The sequence below is a fragment of the Ictidomys tridecemlineatus genome, chromosome 7 (assembly GCF_052094955.1).
Source record: "Ictidomys tridecemlineatus isolate mIctTri1 chromosome 7, mIctTri1.hap1, whole genome shotgun sequence".
NCBI classification, from domain to species: Eukaryota; Metazoa; Chordata; class Mammalia; order Rodentia; family Sciuridae; genus Ictidomys; species Ictidomys tridecemlineatus.
Genome location: NC_135483.1, coordinates 13,127,482 through 13,135,484, shown reverse-complemented (window position 1 = coordinate 13,135,484; position 8,003 = coordinate 13,127,482). Strand labels below are relative to the sequence as shown.

Below are 8,003 nucleotides of genomic sequence, written 5' to 3'. Positions count from 1 at the left end.
CAGGTCTCCACCTCAACCCTGGAAAGCACTGAAGTCGCTTCAAGGTTGCTTGTCCATCTGTGAGTACCCACACCCCAGCCTGAATCACTTTACCACTCAGAAAAGGGCATGAAAAAATAAAAATAAAAAAAGACCAAACTAGAAAGCAAATGTGTAGAATTGCAGAAGGAGATATGATCTGTAATTTTGACCACTCTGGACCTGTGTTTTCTCTTCAATAAAAGGAAAGGCTAAAGAGTGCTGGGGGTGTAGCTTGGTGGTAGAGTATTTGCCCAGCCCAGCTAGTGCAAGGCCCTGGATTCAATTCCTGGCAAACCCCCCCCCCAAAAAAAGGTAAAGTGTAATGAGCGCACTTGCCCACTGTGTGGTCGTAAGGGATAAGTAGATCAACACAAGCAAAGCTCTTAAGATAGGGCCTAGCATCTAATCAGCACTCCACAGATACTGCACACAGCTATTCAATTAACAGATATTTATGGAGGACCAGCCAGGATCAGGATCATTGGCAGAGACATGGTCCATACAAAGCACACCCCAGGGATCTGCAGCTTTGGATGGAGCATCCCCGGATCCCGACAAGATGGGCTTCCAGCATAAAGATGCCAGTGTCCTCTCGGTAGAGCTTAGTGGCACCACAGGCCCTGGATCAAATCCAGATCAAACCCTGGGATCAAATCCTGACTTTTCTCTTAATAGCTATGAAACCTTACACAAGCTTATCATCTGTTTGAAACCTCAGATTCTTTGCCTGTAAGAGGGGGAATCATGATAGTACCCATTTCCTGAGGTTTGTTGCAAACAGATAAAATCTCCAGAAAGGCTGTAGAACAGGGCACATAGAAAATGCTCAAATTTTGGAAGCTATTATTATTATTATTAATTATATTACTTATTTCTTCTAAATCAGCTTTTATGTATCTCTTTCAGGTAGCCTTCAAAAAGGCTCCTGCCAAAAGTACTAATGCCTTCTGTTATTTCTGCCTCCCTCAGGGAACTCACGCCTTTCCATTTTCCTTAGATGATGTGTCTTTCTGTTGTATCCTCCCCTCTGCACTGTGGGCCTCTGGTGGGCAGGGACTTGGCTATTTGTGATGGAATGTTCTGCACAACTTCTGGCTAGCAGGAGTTCCCAGGAGTGTTTGCTGAAGGAAGGAAGGAATGCATGCTGAGGTGATTGGCTGAGCCGAGGGACAGTAGGTAAAGGCAGGTGGAAACCGGAAAAAGGTGAAAGTGTGCCAGCCACACAGAGCATGCTGGGAAGTGGCGATATTGAACGTGTCTTCTCAATACCAGCCACAGTTAACTTTCACAGACCGCTCTCCGTGGACTAGGGATTGGTCTACAGGCTGTAGTACCTCACTTGATTCTTACAATAGGAGGTAATATAATCACCCTACTTGACTGATGTGGAAATCAAGGTCCAGTGAGGCAAGATAAATAGCCAAAGTCACCCAACTAGGAAGCAGAGCGTCCGGGCCACAAACCACAAGGAGAAGTACCTGGGAGCCACACTGCATTCGGAAGTTTCCGCAGTCTTTGTTTTATTGACGTGTACAGAGCACCGTGGCGGGGACAGGAGCCTGCACACACACACATACCATCCGGTCCTTGCCTTTGGAGCAGCCTAGAGTCCAGTAAGGTCGTCAGGGGGTTGTTTTGCTTGTATCTCACACTTTATTCCAGGAATTGCTCTAGGGCTTTCCTTGCCCTAAGTCCCTGTGAGATGGTTCTGTCGTTCTCCCAGGAGACTGAGAAATCCAGGTTAAGTAATCTGCTGTCAGTGGCCGGGCCAGCGGGAGGTGGAGCTGCCCATGGTTGCAGGTGGGCTACAGGTACCACTCAACTGAGTGGCACAGAGCCCGACCCTCACTGACCCCCTTCTTCTCTGGCTCTGAGGCCCAGGCCTCCCATCACCCACCTGCCACCCCTGCCAGACCCAGGGGTCCTCTCCACAGACCTACATGAGCCCATCCAGGCCATTCACTGGTCCAGTCCCACAGTACACTAGCAGCCAACCCTGGGCCCAGCTGGAAGGGCTTGGGAAATACCAAGCTTGGGGCTGCTGGACAAAGGTATGAGGGGGGTAGTACCACGTACACCTGGTTACTAGCTGCCCCGTCATTTCTCATTGGGACATCTGAAATCCTGGAAGTGGAGCCTCACTTTAATCTGTGTGGGAAATCCTCCTTCTTGTTTGATCTCTCTGCTTGGCAAGGCCCACTGACGGATAGGACAGATGGCGTTGTGGGGGGTGGGGGAGGCAGTCACAAAGCCACCACCCTTACCTGAAAGTCTCAAGAAAGACATCCAGGAACAGGAGCATTTCACTCCTTCTCCTTAGCCAGACTGTCCTCTGGACATCCCACTCAACAAGTATCTCCTACTCATCAGCCTCAGGTGGGTGGGCCTCTCTCCATTGCCGGGCACACCCCCTCTCTCACCCAGGCCGCTCACTTCTCCAGGCTGCTCATCAGAGACGTCCGCTGCCCTGGGCCTGAAGTCAATTAGTCAACAAGCAAATATTTGTTAAAAGACTTCCAGGAGCCAGGGCCCCTGCTCGTCCTGAAGGACAGCCCACCTTCTTGTTTGGTGAGAATTAAACCAATGCTTACAAATGATTAATGACGAATGCGACGAGTGCTACAAGATGCAGAAAGAAGCCCGGGGAAGGGAAAAGGCAGCCGAGGCCCCCCGGGAGCCGTGAGACCAGCACTGCCGTGCTCCAGGAAGGATTGCTCTGCTTTTATGGATGGTTTCCTGAAGATCCCCACGGACCCTGCGTACCCCCTCAGGCCTCCAGGAACATGTCCTTTGATTACTCATTAACAGATGTGAAGGTGGCAAATGAAAGCCACTGGAGACTGTGTCAGCTTAGCAGGGGAGTCTGTCATTGCTCTGGGAAGGAGTCCTGGATCATGCCTCCTTGACAGCCCAGCACCAAGGATAGAGAGGCCTGGCAAAGAGCTGTCCAATAATTGAATGAGCAAATGACACAGAAGAAAATCAGGACAGAAGTAGGGCTCTGAGAAGGATGACACCTGGGGAGGGTGACAGAATGCCCTAGTTTGCCAGGGCTCTTCTCCATGTAAGGCCCTGATCCCCATGGGGTTAGGAATCGTACCCCACTTCCAGTTTTCAAGAGTCCCCCGTTAGATGATGCATATGTGCCCATCTGCTCAGAGTGCATTTGGTAAAGAAATGCAGCTGTGATTCTTCAGATCATACGTGGACAGAGGTCAACTCCATTTGCTCCAGGTGGACTGGCAGCTCCAGGGACTGGGGGGTGCCCCCAAACCTGATCTTCAGCTATGAGCTTTCAGAAGCTCATAGTCTCCACTAAGGATGGAGGTGCAGGGAAACCAATGCACAGAAACCAAATTCAAACTAGACAGAACAAAAATGAAGTCAATAAGGGTATTACTTCTCATAAAAACTAACTCATTTAATCAATTTATCTTTTCTGAACTTTGAGTCTTTAAAATGTGGACAGAAAGACTATTCCACTTCCTTGCTGAGCTATTATATTACCCAGCAAGCCAATGTACGTGCCTTCGGAGCTGCTAGGTGTACCGACTCAAGGTCTCGTGATGGAGTGTTAATCATTGCGCTGTGTCAGGTTGGGATCCATCTGGCTCCCAACCTGCCCCCTCCCACCGTGTTCTGGAGACACACAGGAAAACTAGGCCACGCCCTCTTTGTATTCCTCTGCAGACACCTGAACCTTTATCTCCCCTAGACCACAGGAGCTTCCTTTAGGACAGGGAACTTCTGCCGTCCCTCCTTCACCAGACTGGAGCCTGGGGCTTGGCATCTTGTGGCCTTTCGGAAACAAAGGAAAGAATCCTCAGCTCCATGCTGCCTCTGGGAAGCCTACCTCAACTTCGCCAGGAGGAGCCTCTTGGCAAAGCTTCTGGAAAATTCTAGCTCTTGCTCCATGGGTTATATCAATGTCCATGTTCTTATCGCCTGATGTTGGTGGAATGTCACCTCCCACTTCCCAGCGCCAGTTTTTCATCTCGAGCCCCTCTCTCCTCCTGATCCCTGACATCCGTTCTAAACAAGGGGTTCGCAGGTGGTCGCGGAAAGAACCATGCTGCACCCCTGCAGGTGGTGTGCTCAGCTCTGCTGTCCCCTCTGCTGTCGTCCTCCTCCCTTTTCCCCACCTGCTATCCTCCTACCATCCTTTGGGTCCCGGGTAGCATGTCACTACCTACAGGAGCCCCGGTGGCCACCCTGACCTATGCGGATTCCTTCTTCATGCCTCTCAGGGAATCACAGACCTCTTACTTCTACTGCTCAGCTCAGACAGAATTTTTGTGAGGGCATTTTCTTTTTTGGTGGCTGGTTCCTTGGACTATAATCGAAGGCGGAATTAGAGAACAGAGTCCCCGCCTGCCTTGTGCATCGTTGTCTTTCCCAAACTTAGCACAGCGCCTGGAGGACAATAAATATTGGTTGAATAAATGAGCCAAGGGGATGGCAGGTCATTCAAGAGAAAATGTCAGAAGCCACTCAGAAGATCAGAGTGGCAGTTGCTCTGCTGGCCCCACTCCACTATCAATACGCCCCCCCTTCTCCTGTGCTTCCCCCTAGCCCTGGGCTCGGCCCCTGAGCTGCGTCCTCGTGTGCAGAGTGGCTCAGTGAATCCTCTCAAGCCCGCCAAGCGAGAGACCCCATTTTACAGACCAAGAATAGGAAGCACGGATTTTTAAATCTGAACACGTCTAAGAAACACTCAGCTAAACAATTTTCCCCATCACTTTGCCACGAGTCCCAGGAAACCATGAAAAGAGGTGTGTGCTTAAGAATATGTGGTGGGGGGTAGGTTTTAAAATAATTCAAAAGATTTTTTTATAGAGAGAGAGGATTGAATCCAGGGGCATTTTACCACTAAGCTACATCCTGAGCCGTTTTATTTTGAGAAAGGGCCTCATTCAGTTGCAGAGGCTGGACTCAAAGTTGTAATCCTCCTGCCTCAGCCTCCCCAGTCACTGGGATTATAGTCTTGTACCACCGCACCCACCTAAGTAATCATTTTGGGGTGAGGCCCTAATTTTTCTTTCTTGTATGTATGAGGTTACAGACAAAAAGAGGGAAGGAGGCAAAGGGACCTAATTCTTTTTTTCTGCTTTCTCCTAAAACCGAATGTTTTGGCGATTCTAGAGCCAGCATGGAAATGGACTCTCACCGCGAGGCATGGCCCTGGGAAAATCACCTCTCTTGGCGCCAGGACCTCCTCACCTAGGAAAAGTGGGTAAATGAGATTCACCTCACTAGGGGTGTGGAGGTTTAATTAACACTCGCAGAGCACTCTGAGCTGGGGAGTGAAAGGGCTGTGAAAAGAACTATTAGTGTCAGCCACGGGCTCACTGCTGGGCTCCGAGGAAATTTAATCAGGATGGGGAAGTCAGCCCAAGCCCCCGGTTCTTCACTCCTCCCCAGAGGCTTTCCTGGTTCCCCAGGCCTGGAACCCCGCCGTCCTGCTGCCGCCCAGCTCTGGGAAACCGCCCCCAACGCCTCCCTCCTCCATGTCACATATTAAATCCCCCAGGACGGCCCCAGGATGTTCTGCTCTGCAGTCCTTCCCCGATCACTTCCTCTCACTCCCACTCATTCATTTATTTACTTATTCACTCACTCATTCCACAAGGCTTTGCTGAGTGTCCACCTTGTCCCAGGCTCTTTGCAGAGACAAGGGACACTCTGAGTTAAGTGTTCTTGATCTCATGTGGCAGAAGAGGAGACGGGGCATGCAGACAGCTTACACAACATGTCCAGGGCCACACAGGTCATTAGAGACTGCATCCGAATGGAAACCCACATGTCCCAGGCTCCAAAGCCCAGAGTGCCCCTTCTCCTCTGTGCTACCTCCACCACAATCCAAGGCACCAGGTCCTACCGGCTAAGCGTTCCTCTGAGTCACCTGATTGGAACTCACAAGCTCAGCACCAACTTGGGACTCTGTCTGACACGCAGGTTGTCCATGAAATTCTTTTCCAAACCAATGTCCTCTCAATATTGTCACCCAGGAGTCCTTTGGGGGTGGGGTGGGGTGAGGGGTAAGAAAGTAAGCACTTCATTCAAAGTGGGAAAAAAAAAAAAGAAAAAAGAAAAATTGTGCTTGTTCTGTAAACTGTCTGCAAGTCCAATAACCTGTACACCTGCCTAGATTTTTGCCCAGATTGCTCTCAAATACAATCTCAAACCCAACATCCAGGAAGAAAATCACAGAAGAGTGGGTAGAAGCACGGGCTCTGAGAAGATCCTGACCTGCCTCAATTTCCCTGTTGTTCAATTTCCTCATCTGCAAAATGGGAATGATGGTAGCTTCAACCTCTTAGGGCTGCGCAAGGATTTAATAAGTGCCCTTATGTTCAGCCTCATGCCCGATGCACAGTCAGGGCTCTGTAATCTTACTCGCCTCTCTAAGATGTGGACGTCCTGCAGTCACGTACCAGAATCTTTTTTTTTCTTTTGTAGTTATTAATAGACAGAATGCCTTTATGTGGTGCTGAGGATCAAACCCAATGCCTCACACATGCTAGGCAAGCCCTCTGCCATTGAGCTACATCCCCAGCCCACATGCCAGAATCTTGAACTAGGGTAGCCAACGCTGGACACTGTCTGTACAGTTATGGCCTCAGAACTGCACACTGGGCTCACTGTCCACATGACTGACCTCATTGCATTCTGCCATCTTGCTTGGACACCTTGTCCATAACAGCATTAGCCTGAGGCATTCTGCACGTATTAGCACTCACGTCCTCTGCTCTCAGGAACTCAGCACAACTCTGCTATGTGCCACCGTTTAGCAAATCACCAAGCCAGTTAATCATTGCACCGGTCATATGAGATTCGGGTGAACCAAGAGGCAGGGGACAAAGGTTTGTGGAAAGGAAAGCCAGAGTCTCCAGTAGCTAACCCACAAGGAGACCCTGAGAAAGGGGCTGAAAAGCAGGGACTTTGAACGCTATGAGGTTTGGATTGGCTGCCCTTTGAAAACTAGAAGATTGTATATTAAAAACATTTATCGGGCTGGGATTGTGGCTCAGCGGTAAAGCACTTGCCTAGCACCTGCGAGGTCCTGGGTTCAATCCTGGGTTCGACCACATTAAATAAATAAAATAAAAGTATTGTGTCCAACTACAACTAAAAAAAATATATATATTGTCATCCACAATCCGAGCTGCTTGGGAGGCTGAGGCAGGAGGATCTCAAGTTCAAGGCCAGCCTGGGCAACTTAGCTATATTCTGTCTCAAAGTAAAATAAAAGGGGCTGGGGCTGGAGCTCAATGATGGAGTTATCTAGTATACCTAAAGCTCCGGGTTCAATTCCCAGGACCCAAGAAAGAAAAGAAAAAATGCAAATTTCTGGATTCTCTTGATTAAAAGATGTGGCAAATTTAGGCCTAGCCACTGATACGGAGCAAACTCCGCTGCACTGAGGGATGGCAGCCCCCGAGTGAAGAAATGGGCGCTCTGCTTCTCACTGGCCGCACAGTCCACAGCAGGCTCCTGCGGCTGCTTCACTTCTCTGCACCGCTTGCCTGGCCCCCGCTGGCTTTCGAGTTTTCTGCCCCTAACTGACCAGTCTCCAAATCCTGGTAAACACTGTTCCTTCTGCCTGGAAAGCCCCACCACCTGGCACTCTCTGCCGCACTGACTCCTGCTCAGGACTCCTCCTTTCCCTTCAGGACACAGCTCCGTTATCACCTCCTTCAGGAAGTGTTTCCTGATTCCCATCTCCATTACCCCCTGACTGTGCAGAGTTCCAGTATGTTCTGCCGCATCATAATTTAACTCAAAACTTAAGTGGCTTGAAGCCACAATAAACCATAATTACTTCCTGATTTCTATAGATCAGGAGTTTGAGAGCAGCGTACCTCTCTGGCTCTGGCTTGGGGTCTCCCCTGAGGTAGGAGTCATCTGCTTCCTAGAGGAGCTGCTTGCATAATAGACAAGTTGGTTCTGGCCATGGGTAGGAGGTGTCAGTACCTCACCTC

General features: G+C 49.8%; 1 long non-coding RNA gene across 1 annotated transcript; it reads right to left on the bottom strand.

Annotated features, from left to right (window-relative positions):
- Positions 1-1,516: 1,516 nt before the first annotated feature.
- Positions 1,517-6,785, bottom strand: LOC144365407 (uncharacterized). Its single transcript, XR_013423809.1, has 2 exons — positions 6,680-6,785; positions 1,517-6,034 (listed from the first exon to the last, which is right to left on the bottom strand). It is a non-coding gene; the product is annotated as an uncharacterized LOC144365407 (long non-coding RNA).
- Positions 6,786-8,003: the final 1,218 nt, after the last annotated feature.